Raw genomic sequence first — 17,480 nt, 5'->3', positions numbered from 1 at the left:
GACACCACGTACAGAGTCATGTTTGACAAGTTTGTTCAGATTGCTGATCACTAGGAAATGTCACATTTGTACACTTCCGTTAGTTTCTGATCTCCTAAGAATTCTTAAGTAGCAGGAAAAGTAAATGCACAGTTCCATCTTTTTTAATTATTGTTACCACTTTCACACGTCTAGAAAAGGACTATGCCTTCTGCAGGACTTTCAACATGGAAAATACTTCATAGCAACAGACATAAAGAAAAGTTTGTTAAAGCAACAGCGTACAGAACAAACCAGAAGTCAGTTTTACAGGGTTCCCTGAGATGAAGGTGGCCTTCAAATACTGACAAGTATAGCATCTCTCTACATCACTACAACTACCTGAAAGGAGGATGGAGCCAGGAGATGGCTGATCACCAGTCCCAAGGAACAAGTGATGGGACAAGAGGAAATAGCCTCAAGCTGCACCAGGGGAAAGTTAGACTGGAGATTAAGAACAATTCCTTCCTCAAACGGTGCTCAGGCATTGGACAGGCTGCCCAGAGCAGTGCTGGAGTCACCGTGCCTGCAAGTGTTCACATACCGTGTTGATGAGGACTTCAGTGCCAAGGGTTAGTGGTGGCCTTGGCAGTCCTGGGGAATGGTTGGACTTTATGACCCTGAAGGTCTTTTCCAACCTGGTTGATTCCATGACTCCATGACTGCATGATCAAACTGGATGGGATATCAGGAGGTCCTCTGTGCATCTTCCTGCTAAAGAAGGATCTCTGTACCATTTACTAGAGGACTAAGAATGGGAGTCAATAACAAGCAGCAAACTTTCTGCAATATTATTTTCTTGGTAGATGTGCTCAGTGCAGAATTTTAGGGATGAGCGGGGTTCATCCAAGGTCTTTAAGGAACTCGGAACCAAGGAACAGCATTATGGTTGACATTCAGTCTCCTAGGTAAGATTCAAATTGGCTTCACTATGAAGGATGACATCCATGTGATAACAGCCTGTATTTATTACTAGTTTAACACCTAAAAGGTTTTCCACATGAGAAGCCACTCATTCTTTCTCTCATTAGACAGTTTGGGGTTTGGGGCTTTGGTTTAGGCATTTCTGGTTTGCTTTTCCTTTCCAGCTGGCTGCAGTCCACACCATTAGCTTTGGCATTTTCTCTTTTTATCATATATTGCCTTTGACCAAGAATTCAGGTTAAGTACTTCCATCACCTATAAAAAGGATACCTTTTCACAGGCTAGATCCTTTCCCCACTGTTTGGCTGCTGTACTGGGGATTAGGCCCGGTTCCTCAGCTCTTCCCACTACCATATTTTTGGACTTATGCGAAACAGTAAAAGTCCAAAGGGGATTTAAATCATGGGCAGATTCAGAAGGCTCAGCTGCCTGGTGCCTCTTCTACTGCAAAAGCTAAGTGCACCAAAGGGAACCACCAGATGACAGGCTCAATAATGACAGAGAGCCATTGCTCCACACCATGGAATTAAGCTGCAGAACTCCCAGCCCTTTGCTGCTCAAAATGTACATTGACTCAAGGAATAGGTAGACAGGGACATGGATGGGAAATACACTGAGGATTTTAAACACATAGAAAATCCTGCACAGAAAGCTGCTCATTCAAAAACTGCAGGAGAGGAAAGTGGTTGGAAAAGTACCACTATATGCTTATCTTTCTCTTAGACACTTCCAGAATTTGCCTCTTCAAGGAAACAGGATTGACAAGATTCTTTCATCTGGTCCATCTCGGTCATTCTTACATACTGATAGTGTGTTGAAGGGGTTCTCTTTAATGGGGAATGCACTGTGATCTTTCTTCTGATCACAGTGTTGGCAATTTTATCAATTTCCCTCAGCAAAACTGACTGCACTACTGCATTTCTTACCTGTAAGAAAAGGTACACAAACCGTCAAGGGAAATAAATAAGAACAGAGGGAAAATAGCCTCTTTATCCTGCTCTGTTTTTACCGTGCTTACAGTGTAGAGCCAGTCATTTTTCAATCAACTATGCATTCAAGGTTGTTTTATACTCACTTCTTCCCCTAAGACTCCAGTCCTGTAAATAAGGCTGGTATCCTTTGTTCATCTATGGATGACATTCTTCTGTATTCCTACCACCGGCTGGCTGTTTCAGAGTGTTGTTTGCTAAGATTACCAAGCAATCCATAATGCTCTATAAAAAGGTTTTTGCCTCTTTTTTGTTTGTCATGCTTTTTGTATTACCATTAACTGCAAATATAACTTGTTCCTGCAGGTCACAGACACACATGTTAAAAAGCTCGGGGTCTGCCCTTCTCTTTTCCCCTGGGTTCATAATTTTACTTCAGTTCCTTGTATTAAAACCAGAATAAGAAGAAATAATGAAACCTTTTTCTCTGTGGTGATCAGAGTTTCCGGCATGTACTAAATTTGTAACCATCTGCGAGGTTTGAGTAACTTCTAGGACATAGAGATACACATGTCTAACACAAACTCTCTAATCAAACAGACCACTAACACCATAGCTTTTATTCTGGTCAGGACTTCCACCTATCCTACATTTTAATCAAACTTGTAGAAACATTATTTAGAAAGCTAGTAGCTTTAAAACCTCCAGCCTTCTGTGAGATGTGAATGGCACTCAAGAATTTCAAGCGTCATTGCGTCAAGGGTTCACAAGACAGTGTAATTTCATAAGTGTCATTTCCCTATTAAGCCAGACTAAAACCAGGTGATGCTCTGTGTTGCCCCCACCTTGAAGTCTGCACAGCAACTAAGAACTGTGTACTCAATTATGCTTTGCACTTGTGTACCAACTTACGTTTTAGTTACAAAGATGTCAAGCCACACAGCCTAAGCATGCTTTATTTTGCATGTCAAGGACCCATTCCATTCCTCTGCTTGTTATTGGTGTTTCTTATCAAAGCTCTAAATATTCAACATCTATTATTTTGTTCCACCTGGATCCAAATCCTCCAGCCCCAATCATTCTTGCCAAACTCTCCTCTCATTATTTTCTCAGGCACAAGCTGTAAACAGAAGAGTGCAAAGGTTCACTGCTCAGCCTCACATTCCAGAACACTTTATATATGCCAAAAGTGTGAGTTTCTGGCTTTGCCAAAGCATGCAGAATCACATCACATGCATTAGAGGGACTTTGATCCACCAGCTCTCCCTAGATGTGCATTCCTGCACTGTAAACTGCCTTTGTGAACAGCGTAGTGCTGTGAAGGGTTGCACTAAACACCACTTTTTCCCCTCCGTGCTTCAAAAGAAAAACACGTAGCCTTTTCCTTCTCCGCTCTCCCACTCCTTCTGTTCTATTTGAAAGCAAAGAAAGTAGAAAACTACTTATGAACTACAGAATTTCCTACCTTTGTTCAACATTTCAAATTTGCAAAAGCATTCAAATCACAGAATCACAGAATTTGTTTGAATTCAGTCATCTGAATTCAGTCTTCAGCACTGTAACCAGGATTGTTCCATCACTTGAAAGGAAATACTTTCTAAGAAAATCACCTATTTCCAATGCCACAGAAAACCTGATATAATGTTGTTCAGCAGATTTAAAGTTCATCTCTCTATCTTTGCAATAAAATTTTGCAAAAGCTCTTTTTCGAGAGACATCTATTTGAACTGTGACATTGCACACAGAAAGTAGGTGCACATCTGATCAAAACTTCCCTCTGCTTTTCATTTTAAGCTGGCAGAAAATGATGTGCAAAACTTGACTATCTGCTTTGAACCTAATATTCACAAAAAAAACCCCAAACAAAACAGAAAGATTACACAATATGTACCTTTAAAAAGATTTTTAAGTCAGAGACCTGTTAGGCGTATGCTATTAAAAAAAACCAAAACCCAGCCCACCAGTTATTTTCCTTGTGTTAAGCAATCTAAAATTGTCATGTAGTCATCATCTGATGAACAGTGTAGTAAAAATACGCAAATACCTGAGAAAAATCTACCCCTAATGCTATAATTATGATAACAATCTGTGTAGTACCATTCTTGACCATACAACATAGCCAGATCACATCTGGCTACAAATGTCATCTTTTGTTTCTTTTCACCATATGCTCATGCATACTACCTTCCAATTCGGAATATAATTGCTTTCTTGTCACTATTATGCTTGGACTAGAGGATCTCCGTTCCAGTTTTACCAGTTCTGTGATTCTGTGTGATTCTGTGTGATTCTGTGATTGCTCCTGACAACTGATTCAATAGAAACCAGCATTCCCAAGTAATACTGTAATAAATACAACAAGATGCACATCAAATATCCAGACAAAGGAAATACGTGGTTACAGTGTTAAGTGATATAATGACAATGAATTTCAAGTATTTCAGGTTAATGTAATTAATATTGGCATACAAAACATAGAAATACCATAATGGTGTGGGGAAAGAATTCTGCATTTTATTATGTTTTCTCTGTTCTGATTAATGACTAGACAGCAAAGACCAAAATGGTAGCAGACAGCTCACGTATCACCAGCAGGTTCCCAGCTGACAAGCTGTAGGTGCAGTATATAAGCTTTAGAGCACATGTGCCCAGATTCCTTACAAAATGCCAACACTGTTCTTTGCAGGGTTGAACATAAAAGCAGAAAAAGAAACCACTTACCCAACACAGAAAACCAGAACTTAACATTAGTATTATCAACCCTGTGTGAGTCAGTAACAAGTTTCACTTGTTAGTAAAAGGTGAATTTCGAATGAGAATTTACATCCCTTTTGCATCTTCCCCACTCATGTGGGGGAGCTCCAAATTCCCTGTTGCAGGTGCAGCATGGACCCATAGCAAGGCACAAAGCAGAGGAAAAAAAAACTGCAGAAAAAGAGCTCTGACAAAACCCTTTAACCTGCTTCTCCTATTTCCTGCAGCTTTACTTCCCTCTTTTCCCAGCAATGCCATCATTCAACAAATCATAAAGTAAAAAGGAAGAATCTTCCATTTCCAGCATTTTTATTGAGTGAAGCCTTATTGGCATGAGATAAATATATCACCTTTATCCACTGGGGAAAGAAACAACCAACTAAACAAGAAAGAAAAGCAATTGCTTACTCTTTAATGACAGCTCTTACCTAAGGTTCTACCACCTGCTTTGCTCCATAATATAGTAGAGCCAGATGGGAAACTGTTTAATCCAGGTGCATGGTTGCAGCCAGATGTCTGTGTTGTAACTTTTATCTTTATGTGGCTGGTATAGACTACTGTGTCATACTGGGTCACAAAATGAGTATGAATCCATGAGCTGTGACATGGTGTTAAGGTGTTCAGTGTGCTTGGAATTTCCCATATTACAAAAGTGATGGAATAGCTTCACATGACAAATACCAAATATTCATCAAAGCAAGCAGTCAGTAAAGCTGTGCAACCATGTGGGAGCAGTAAAGAAGATGAGTCATTTATGGATGTGCTGATGATCAGGTTTTCATTATTGCACACAACCTGGGGCACATAAGGAACTAGACATGTATTGAAACAATCACCGTTAATTTCAACTAGATGAACTCTTGCAAGAAAATTTAACATAAGCCGTCTTCAGCTCCTATTTGAAACATTTTTTTGCTAGATGCAAGAAACAAAATCCACAGAAATACCCTTTGGGGATTAACTATCTAAAAATAATAGATGAAAAAACCTACTGACTTATCTCTAAAATACCCCTTTTCCCTTCCAGGCGTGATTTTTGCCGCTTGTAGTAATATCTGCAAGAGGTTTTGTAGGTTGCTATTGTTTCTCTTTCTAAAATATTCTAAAAGCCTGTTTTAATTCCTAGAGGCTCTGCAAATTATCTGTCCCAGAAACAAGGCAGCATTGCAGCATCATTCAGAAAGAAGAATGTGAGAGAAGGAAGGTGCCATTTTTCATCTGTCAGTCTATATACTGAAGTGGAACCTAATGCAAACCTGCACAATGAAATAAAGTTCCTCTACTCGGAAAGAGTCATAGTGAAAATCTTCAAATTAAGAACATCACAAGTATAGGACAAGAGGGAACAGCCTCAAACTGCACCAGGGGAGGGTTATACTGGAGATTAGGAACAATTCCTTCACCCAAGGGCTGCTCGGGTTGGAGTCACCGCCCCTGAAAGCGTTCACACACCATGTACAGGAGGCCCTCAGTGCCATGGGTTAGTGGTGGCCTTGGCAGTGCTGAGCAATGGTTGGACTTGATGTCTTGAAGGTCTTTTCCAACCTAGTAGACTCCATGATTCTCTAAGTGTTCAGGAAGAAATTAACTGCTTGACTGAGAATATCCCTGGCTTTTTATTTTATCTAAAACACATGAGTGATATTTTGAAACATTTGATTGAACTCAGTCACTCAATCTTAATTTGGTATTTTGAAACATTTCATTGAACTTGCAGTCACTCAGTCTTAATTATGGTTTGGCATTTGCCTCTGTGTAGGCTGATCCATAGGGAACGCCATTCATACCAATCCTGAAGTAGAACAGGATGACGTAGCTGATTAATCAACTTTCTTTTCTTATTAAGAAATGAGTATTTGGCTTCCCCAACTAAAATGATCATTGCCAAGCTCATGCTAGAACTCACATGGTTTGGGTCACCCCTAACACATTCTAAGAGAAGGAAATTAGCCTGTACAACTGATGAACACAAAAAGCAATACTGCACCCACGGTCTGCTGTTCAGCATCAATTCCACAGCATTTGTGAGAGAAATGTTCCTGTTCCTGTTGCTTTCTGATCAAGATTTGTCCCTAACTTGGAAGCACAAGCCCAGGGCTTATGGGTTCTGATGGTGGTATCAACTGCTATCTAGACAAGTAGGTACCAAAACCAGAGCACCTGTAGTTTGCTAAATAGATCTAGCCAATTCCTTAGCTAAAGCACAGCACAGGATCTGCAGGTGAGCCACGTCTCTGACTTCCAATCCAGAAATTTCCTGAATCTATTAACCAAGTCAGCAGAAGGAAAAAAAAAAACCTACTTGTAAAAACCTTAAGTAAACATGGAGCTATTTTTCCCTTTCATTAATAGGTAAATCACAACAGAAAAGCAGCCACTCTACAAACACAGTATGTGATCACTGTCATGAAATGCCTTAAACGTAAATGGACCTCATGACAAAGTTAAGCAAACCTCAATTAAAGGCACAATGCTTTGAAACAGAAACAACCCATCACTCTCCCAGCTTCCCACTAAGTAGGTCTCCAAGCCTGGAAACGTTGCCAGCTATGGGGAAGTTTAGAAAGCTAATGACAGTAAAAATAGGATTCACTAGAAACTGTAATTCTGACTCCAGTAAGCATTGCCAGAGGCCTGACATGAAGAAACAAGTACTATTTCAAGCCGACTGCAAAGCCAAGGGAAAGATTAACATCTGTCAGAATCAGCCACAGATGAGATTGTTATTGATCCCTGAATGTCACAAGAATTTAGAAGGGCTAAAAGGAAATAAAAAATACTCATGCATCTGGGGATTTGCTTTGTAAATTCAAATACCTTTCCCTGCAGTTCAGCTGTGTATTTTCAAATTGCTGCGTGTGAGGCAGCTCAATGTTACAAGAAGAGGTACTTCTTCCAACTTATTCACTGTCAAGCTTAGTCTTGTATGAAAAGAAGGGTCAAGAAGCAGTTCTGTTGCTGCAGCAATCACTGCAGTTACTAGTCTTCAAACCATTGATTTTTTGTGTTTAGGCCCTGTCGCTGTGGATTTTGTTTCTGTCTTATCCATGTCCATCCCTAATAACAAGATTAAGACTTCGCTCACATTCTTCTAATTAAAATGCTGTAATTCTGAGAAGGGATTCCAGGTCTTCTTTTAGCAGGATAATCAGGGTATCTGTGAGTTCAAGTTAGCATTTTTTAACATCTAAGTTAGCACAAAGATGGCACTCTTCCATGCAGGCCATAACTCCTTATCCACAGTGGTTTTAACAACACACTCCATTTTATAGCGGTGGTAGCAACAGCACTGCATACTACAGAGAGCTGCTACGCTGCCTTGAGCTGATGAGTTTACAGGTTTTGAACTTGCCATCCTTCTCAGTAGTTTAAGCAACCAAAGGCTGTACACATTTTACCATGCTAAGAACATAGATGCATTAGTCTGCAACATATTTAGAATCAGAGAATGGTTAGGGTCGGAAAGGAACTTAAGATCAAGTTTCAACCCCCATTTCCCTTACTGAACTGGAAGAAGGAGGATCTGAACTTCAAGCTGTATTGCACTTAACCAGCTATAGCCTTCAAATATTATTTACAAGTTATTATTTCTGTAGCTTCTTATTTCTATAGCAAGTTACCATTCCACAGCTTTCAGAAGTGCCTCTTCCCACTCCAACTCCTTCTCTAATATCTTCTATAAGGGATGTGATACAGAACTAAGAGAAGTTTTGGTATAATCGGCTTCCACAAGATTGTTTTAATCAATGTAGGTGAGAAACCTTGTTACAACCATTTAGTCAGCTGTCGTGGGGTTCAGCCCATTTGTCCTGGGTTCAGCCCATTTCCAAGAGCTTACAAATTCAGTCTATTGATGGAAATAATAAAGGTTCATACCTAATATAATAATAACTAATATAAAAAAATAACCTGATTTAATAGGTGTCTCTGCCCATCTTCCAACACAAATCATTCTATGATTCTGTAGTAAAAAACAGCAAGGAAAATAATACACTGGTAAACACAGTAATAGTGATCTTCTAATCCTGGACTACCTTTATTGGAAGTCCCACATTTCAAACTCTGCCTAGTGAGGAAGTCAGTGAACCCCATGGGAAGGTGAAGAGTGAAAAGTGTAAAGATGTGTGATGACATCAGCGATTAGCATTGCTTTGCTATTTAGGCATTTAGATTTATTCAGATTTACAACAAGGCCAAAGAGTTCTAGAAGGAGTGGTAGAAGCATTCAAGAGCACAACTGAAATAAAAGGGATGCCTCTTCTCCATTATACTTTCTGACTACAGCAAAAAATGTATTCAGCAATCAGATGACGCCAGCAAGCAGAAAATGAACATGTAAGAACCCCACAAATGTTCTTAACATGAGTTGCCAAACTGAGACTTTCAAGAATTGTCAAGGCTGACAGGTTAGTCCAACTCCCAGTTTCCTGTTCATAAGCAGAAGTTGCTGAAGCCTGAACTTCATTTAAACTTCTTTGCACTTCGTTCTTTGCTTAAAGAATTCCATATAAAGGAAGTGAAAAGTACAAGAAAGGATCAATCTTTTCTTTACAAGCACTTTTCTGTTTTAAGTGTATGACCAGAGCTGCTCAAAGACACAGGCATTTATCTCAGAGACAGCTGCAGACTCCCAGCCAGGGAGGACATCTTGCACTCTATCACCAGTCACTTCACTGTACATTGCACAGATTGCCAGCAAGCTTTCTGTGAGGTAAGGATGTTGCAGAGTGCTCAGGCTCCAGAGGCCACTGGTTCAAGATTCAGACATTTATATTTCACCTAAAGTGTCTGGTTAGAAAAGAAAAACCTCCTGTCTTAAAACATTCACAGCAGATGCCTCCCCTCAAACTCTGACATAATACAAAGACAGAAAACTCCTACTCACCCACTGCTCACTGGGTCTGCTCCCAGAAGCCCACACAATACAGCTAAAATATGGACCCAGTTCAAGCTCTCTTTGCTCTCTGGGAGCATTAGTTAGTTTTTTTTTATGCAGCAGCTGCCTGACACACTCAGGATGCTGGGAACTTTGCATAGTGCAGAAGACCAGTCTGTATTTTTCTGGCCTCATAGGTTTAGTGTCAGGGTGTCAACTAAAGCAGAGCTGAGATTTTCAGGGCATAGGAATGAAGCAACCTCCTAAATCAAGACACTATAATTGCTTATTCAGTTCAAAGAAAATGCAGTTTGAATTCTTTTTTTTCTGATTATATATTCTGTTTCTAATGTAGAGAATCCACTGCATTTTGTTTCTACCTCTCTTCATGCTTGCCAGCAGTTGTCTAGCATTAAGAGACACTTTGCAATGTATTAATACAGTAAAGTGTAAATACCTTCCACAGAAGATGAAAGCCAAATGCTTAAGACAAGAGGTCTAGCATACACTGCAGCAAAGCTCAGGGGGGGCAGAAACTCTGAGGCAGCTGGTCTCAACGTGTAGAAGGAGAAGGCAGGGAGACTTGCAGATAAAGGAGAGGCTGCAGTCAGAAAGCATGTGGAGCAGACACTTGGTGCTGGAGAGGAAACAAAAAAAGCGTATGTCAAGACATAGGTATGATCAGGGGCAGGACTGAGTTCCAGAGAATATGAGATTTTACCAGCAGGAATATATTGCTTGGTACTTGAGTGTGCTGCCCAGCAAATCAGTAACAAGCCAGCCCAACTGCTGCCCAGAAGAGCAGTTCTGTTTAGACAGGGGATGCACAGGTCTGTCCAGCCCAGAGGGAATGCAAGTGCCTATCTGCACTTAGTCATAGTAGCAGTCACAGGCTGGACTTGGGGATGACAATTCCATTCTCCCAGTGCTTTTTAATCTACTCATTCCATGAAAAAAGATGCAACAAAGGATTATGTAAAGAGAAAAGGATCTGGAACTCATATGGGTTGCAAACACTCATGAAAACACACTTGTTTTTCTACCACTTGAGTCATGCACGCACAAAAATACAATGAACAAATGAGGATAAAAAGGCAAATAAAAGAGTGCAAACAAATAGGTTCTGTTTCCCAGCATCCTGAAAACTTCTGCAGATCAGCTTTGCAATGGTTTACTCTTCAGCCAATCAACCAAAGCAATCTTCTAGGCTTAACACACTTCAGAACAGAAAACAAGCAGGCAAAAAAACAGAGGTATGGAGCCTTTTGCATAATGTCAACACATTTACACACAAACCTTACTTTAATCCTAAGTAAATCCTGAGGATAAACGTAAGAAGTATGAAAGCACATGGGCAAGAATTCCTGAAGCACCACAGTCTACACAACAGCTCTGTCTCTTCATAGAAAATGATGCAGCATCAAGTGCTAGAATGCAAAGACAAAATCCTATTTGTTTGTTTTCTTTTTCTGATCATGTCCAAATGAGCCAAAGTATAAGAACAAAGATGGCTTAAAGGTCTAAGCAATCCTAAGATCCTTGTGTTTTCCTTGGTAAAATACCCTAGATGTCAGGAGACTTTCATTTCTCTTGTTAGGAACTACTTGTGCTTCTAGGGAGCATTACAACAGTTACACAGGTTTCTGTGTAACTCTTTCAATGTTTCCCTGGTTGACCTTGTTTTATAAGGCAGTATTTGCAGATTTTGTTGTGGACAAGCTCTACTCCACACCCTGTTCCTAGGAGACTTCATCCTCTTATGTCAAAATGAAACCAGATTTTAAAGGGTCAGAGAGAAAAAAAACCTTTTATTCCACCTCTTTAGTAACTTCCAATTTTAACATTACTAGGAACTACCAAAACACCTTCCAAGATGAAAGCTTTTCTTTCCCCCAACTCAAACATTTGCTTAGTGTATATGACAAAACCCACCATATTTCACATCTCTGTATCAGAGAACTTAGAAATTCTAAGGAAATTGTTTTGAATGCAAATTAAATGGGAAAGGCATGCGGAGTAGAGGGGTTTGAGCATCCCTACATCTTCACAATCTTCACAACGAGCTCAGGCTTTGCAGTGAGGAGATATACAAATACCTGCCCAATCTTTGCATGTCAGCTCATGCATAGCAGGTCACAGCTCACTGCTATCCACTGCGTATGTCCAGTAGTCATCCAGAAATGACATATTTCTCACATTTACAGGATATGTCAAAGAAGGTAAAAGTGAAACCACTAAAGAGCAACTGCCCAGTTACTTGTTGTTTATGCATTCAGTTCAACTCGGGGCATGTTGATTTAAAGGAAAGTATTAACATTCAATTTAAAATATTATTCCCATACCTTATGTGGACTTCTAACAAAATGAGTTCAATGTAGTTACAATAAGGTAAAATGAATTTGACTGACATGAGTTTTCTTGTCAAGATTTCTGTATTGCCATGTAAAGTAAATCATTAGAGAGGGAATTCAATCACTAAGAAGGTAACAGAATTCCACAGGTCTCATGAAGGTAAAGTAGATTTAGAAATAGGGAATACCCCAAATTCAAGATCTAGAGAAACATCACAGATGATGGTTAGATCTTAGGCAGAAGCTCTTCCCTGTGAGGGTGCTGAGGCGCTGGCACAGGGTGCCCAGAGAAGCTGTGGCTGCCCCATCCCTGGCAGTGCTCAAGGCCAGGTTGGACACAGGGGCTTGGAGCAAGTTGCTCCAGTGGAAGGTGTCCCTGCCCGTGGCAGCGGTTGGACCTGGGTGAGTTTTAAGGTCCCTTCCAAGTCGAACCATTCCATGCTTCTAAGGAATCTATCTTTGGGAATCTGATCATACCACACCAGCTCATTTTTATCTTCTCACTACACTACAATTGCTAAAAACCTCATTTGCTTCAGATTTCTTTGTACAGTGGTAGAAAAAGATAGTGAAAAAGGACAACACAAATGAAAATTATGAGCTTGAGTCAAAATTAAATGCTGGTATCACTGTTAGGATTCAGCTTGCTCTTATTAATAAGGGTTTGGACAAGAAGCAGGATTTATATTCCCTTCTGAATAGCTGGAATAAGATCACTAGCTGGAAAAGTTTATTGGCACTTAAAGATACTGTATTTTTCTGCCTTAACTACTTTTGGCTGTAAGATGGGATAGTAATCTTGCAGACTGATTAACTTCATACTTTCCTTTCCCAGATGAATTTCAGTTTGATTTTCATAAACTCTCAAAGTACAGTTCTTTCATTTCTGGTCATTTTGTATTGGAAACCTTAGGACCAACTACAGCAAGCTAGACACTTCCCTAAAATAGCTCAAGATCCATCTGGGAAAGCTGTAAAGGGAGAGGAGGACAGGCCGTGCACCCCCCTTCATGCACTTCTTTCGACTTGCTGTTTTAAGCAGCACATGGAAGGGCTCCTTGTGCTTAGACAGGAAATGCAGGTGAGCAGCAACCTTCCATGCTGGCCAATACTTGGGTAGCATGGAGGCACGTTTTCATAGACCTCAAAGGCAAACAACTTTATATGGGTGGGACGGATTTATCCCCATTTTGCTGCAGTAGTATTCCTATCAGTTAGTGCCTGAGATCTTTAGTTACTCCTTTGTGCCTGTGAATTAGGAGTTACGAACCCTGGAGTCCTATAAAATATATATATACAGTTTGAAGCCTATATTGAAAGTTCCAAAGTAATCATCACATGTGAATCATTATTTTAGGGTTTCCTTTATAGATGATAATATAGGGGTGATATACAACCATAGTATGCTCAGGTAACTTATTTCTAACCAGCATTTTTATTTCTAGCTCATTTAATTTTACCACCTTTATGCCATTGAGCCCACTGACTTCAGGAGAACCAGATTCACCTGCTCCTTCTAAAGCTGTTCTCTGTCATTTATTTTCTGAGAGATTTCTCACCGGTTTTGATAAGTGACCATTATTTCATTTTTCCTTCACTAAATTTAAAGAGATTTTTATCCTGAGAGAGGCAATTTCTGACTGTCAGTTTGTCACCGTTATCTTCAATAGGATAAAATTTTCTCTCCTGTCAGGATGCTCTGTGCATGTTTAACACTGTACTAACAGCCCATCTCTCACAGTAAGAGCTGCATCCCACTGCAGGTTTTTACTGGTTATGGTCATCATGACCTGAAAACCACATATTGTTTTCCAAAAGAAGCTACAGTTCAGATAACTGCTGATGACTAAATTCCCATGAGTGTAATCTATGTGTTGGAGTATCATGATGCCAAGCATTACTTTCTTAGAAACAGAAGTCCTGATTATGTTTTAAAATGCAGTAGTTGCAACGTGAGTGTTTTAAAACTGAGCTCTGTTTGTCCTGTGTTGCAAGTATCACAAGTATTATCTTTGGCAAGAAACCACATCTGTTGCTGCAGGCTGATCTCTCCCATCAGGTCCCTTCACTCGGCACCCAGTGCTCTGAGGGAATGGGGTGTCAATGAAAGTGATGGGCAAGAGACTCGGACTTGCTTTCCTCTTTGGAGGCTTCTCTGCAATTGAAATATTTATGTACTGGTTCAGGAGAATAGAAGGGATAAAATTAGGCTGCTGCAAATAAGCCATTCCCATTACTTATGCCCCAATAAGTATAAAATAAGCCCTAAGAAGTGTTTTCTAAAGCTTTACCAGTTTCTGATTTGGTGAATCCCCTTCCTCCAGGTCAAGACTTACAGTGCTGTTTTCCCTTAAGTACCCCGAAGAGAGAGATGCATCACATGTTACCAAGCATTCTTGTCATTACCCTTGCCTACACTAAGCTTGAGTCAGAAATCTAGAGGTGGATCTTTGTTGCACATCCTGTGATGACGACGATCACACTGACATGATACATGCTCATCGCTGCAGGGCAGCATTTTTCTCAGTCTATTGCTCTCCTTAGAAATATTCATAGGAACATTTCAGTACTGGAGGCATTTAGAACAAAAGGAAGTGTATGAGACACAGGCAGCTTCCAACTGGCTTTTCAGCATACATAAAGCTGCTCTTTACAGGATGAATCATTGTAAATATAGAGGAATGAAACCTTAGGTCCATCAGAAATACCTATTTTCTTGCTCATCAGCTAACATCAAGGGAGAGCTGAAATGCAGAGCCTCTGACACTGTTCTTAGTCACAACGGCTTAAGGATTCCCTTAAAGGCCTCACAGGTCTAAGAAATTTGTTCCCAGAACTACAACTGCTAAATTCTAATTTATAGACCTGTTGAAGTGTTTCAGTGAGGAAGATGTGCCAGCAAACCCCTTCCCTTGAACAGCAATTTCACCAGCCTCTGCAACACTCATTTCTTTCCTATCATCAGAAGCAGCAAGATAAAACTACTGCTTGTTGCTTATTTTGGTGACCTCCATGATCCCATTGCTGCAGAGACAGCCAAGCACATCATCCATCACTGCAAGTAACACTAGAAAACAAGCAGTAATTTACTGGCTGCAAACCATCTGCTACCAGTAGCGCCAGCACAGTGTACATGCTCCATACTGTGTTATCGGAAAGAACTGCACAAACTTCATTGCTGGGACAGACCCTATGGACTACAAACTTCTTTTGTCATTCCTGAATAAAGCATAATCATTGATTTCTGGGCTCTAGCAGCCTAACCAGTACTCTGCATGAAGCAATGAGTAAATATCTAGAATAAAGACATAAACATAATGGAAGTTGTATTGGTGCATTGTGGACAGCAAACAACTAAAAGGCTTGCCAAAGCAGTTTGGAAGGTTTTGTTCCCTCAGTTCAAGCAGTAGCACTTCCCACAAGCTAGGATGCTCCCACCTGTTTAGTGCTATGACAGTGATTACAGGAGGTGTCACAGATGTCCTGGTATAAAATCAAGGCTTGGTCTTTAGTTTTCACTTCGTGCTGGTAGAACTGTAACACAGCAGTATGGCTTTAAATACTGGTTGCTCCACCAGGTTTTTATTCATTTCCTTGGTCTTTCAAGTATCACATCATAAGATTTCACAATGCAATACTGTAATACCTACAAACGTGTAAAATGCTAAGAAAAAAACCTCAAAGGAACCTCTTCAAGGAAAGCAACATTCCAACCTGACATGATGGAATTACACACTTCTAATAGACAGAGTGCATATTAAAGTCTAACAAAGTAATAATGAGGAAATTTTTCCTGCCCATTCCATCCTCACTCATGTTTGGCAGAAGCACGTGGCAATATACACGTACATCATGCTGTCAGCAAAAGGGAATTGGAAAACAAATTGGGCTGAAAACTGAAAAGTTTCACATCCTTAGAGTTCACTGTGTTTATTAGTGGAAAGTAAGTTATCATTCTGTCAAAAAAGCACATTTGTTTAACCTGTTTCAAGAGAATGTGCACTAAATTCTGCCATAGTGCAGTCTTATTATTAGTGACTGTCGTTGTTTAAGCCCAGCCAGCAACTCAGAACCACACAGCCGTTCACTCACTCCCCCCTATCCTTTCTCCCCCCCCCCCACCCAAGAGGAATGGGGAGAAGAATCGAAAGAATGTAACTCCCATGTGTTGAGATAAGAGCAGTCCAGTAACTAAGGAATAACACAAACCACTGCTGCTACCACCAATAATGATAAGGGAAACAACAAGGGAAGAGAATACGCTCACCACCCGCCAACTGATACCCAGCCTGACCAGAGCAGTAATGTAGCCCTTCCAGGTAACTGCCCCCAGTTCTACATCCTGGGCATGACGTGATGTGGTATGGAATACCTCTTTGGTCAGTTTGGGTCAGGGGTCCTCTCTCTGCTTCCTCGCAGCTTCCCCTCCTCCCTGGCAGAGCACGAGACCCAGAAAGTCCTTGGTCAGGGTAAACATTACTGAGCACCAACTAAAAACATCGGTGTTATCAGCGCTGTTCCCAGGCTGAAAGTCAAAAGCACAGCACTGCACCAGCTGCTAAGAAGGAGAAAAATGACTGCTACTGCTGAACCCAGGGCAGTGACTGAGTCCCTTTTTTCAGTTTACAACATTTGGAGGACTCAATCAATATACCAACACTAGGAAAGGATAAAAATGCTCTGGGAAGATCTTAGAGCAGCCTCCCAATACTTAAAGGGGCCTACAAGAAGGCGGGAGAGGAGCTTTGAATAAGGGCCTGTAGGGACAGGCCAAGGGGAATGGCTTTAACCTGACAGAGGGGACACTGAGATGAGCTCTTAGACAGAAGCTCTTCCCGGTGAGGGTCCTGAGGCGCTGGCACAGGGTGCCCAGAGAAGCTGTGGCTGCCCCATCCCTGGCAGTGCTCAAGGCAGGTTGGACACAGGAGCTTGGAGCAAGCTGCTCTAGTGGAAGGTGTCCATGCCCAGGGCAGAGGTTGGAGCTGGATGAGCTTTAAGGTCCCTTCCCAAGCCCAAACCATTCTATGGTTCTATGATTTGCCCTAAAGGAGAAGACTGTGATTTGATAGTAGGAGTCTTTCGATGTATCAATGCAATATTTGTAAGCTAAACCTTAGAGGTTATAGCTATCAAAATGTTGGCTGACTGTCAGCAGGACAGCTTTACATACACTTGTGGCTAAAAATTCTATTGTTTTGGTCATGACAAAACCATTCTGCTTTGCCTCACAACAACTACTCCTGAGGTACTGCACTGCATAGAAGAACAGCATCATTGTTGATCCTGCAGAAGGCCTGGGTGACTGGTTTCTTCATACTGTTCCTAGTTTAAACAAGGCAGTATAATGAGACTGCAATTTCTGCTGAATTACCAGAATTCATGTTCCTTTGAGACTTAAATATATCTTAACTGCATTGGCAGCAGATAAGAAAGCAGCTGGTTTTCTTTGTTCTATAGGTAAAAAAAGAAAACTGTTTTAAGATGAAGGATGTCTTTTCTCAGAGTGATCCCAATGACCTGGGACTGACAGATACTGGGAAGTTCTTATAAGCCCCCGAGCCAATTTCCTTACTGAAAAGCTGTGCATCATTCATGACATCATGGTCAAATAAGACCACGAACTTTCTG

The 17,480-nt window shown here is 40.7% G+C and overlaps 1 protein-coding gene and 1 long non-coding RNA gene across 2 annotated transcripts in view; one reads left to right on the top strand and one right to left on the bottom strand.

Moving 5' to 3' along the window:
• The window catches only part of LOC133270091 (uncharacterized), a 90,290-nt gene that overhangs the window by 37,767 nt on the left and 35,043 nt on the right, over nucleotides 1-17,480 (bottom strand). Inside the window, exon 3 of the long non-coding RNA XR_009743667.1 lies at nucleotides 9,959-10,138. This is a non-coding gene — a long non-coding RNA (uncharacterized LOC133270091). The remainder of the gene's footprint in view (nucleotides 1-9,958; nucleotides 10,139-17,480) is intronic.
• NGF (nerve growth factor) overlaps nucleotides 1-17,480 on the top strand; it is a 35,481-nt gene that overhangs the window by 10,065 nt on the left and 7,936 nt on the right. The gene's annotated exons all lie outside the window — the stretch shown is intronic.

The sequence above is a fragment of the Pezoporus flaviventris genome, unplaced genomic scaffold (assembly GCF_033815535.1).
Source record: "Pezoporus flaviventris isolate CSIRO_AGI_PZ_B2104156 unplaced genomic scaffold, CSIRO_AGI_Pfla_v1 ptg000017l, whole genome shotgun sequence".
NCBI lineage: Eukaryota > Metazoa > Chordata > Aves > Psittaciformes > Psittacidae > Pezoporus > Pezoporus flaviventris.
The sequence above is the reverse complement of the archived record's forward strand: the minus strand, read 5'-3'. Positions and strand labels throughout refer to the sequence as shown.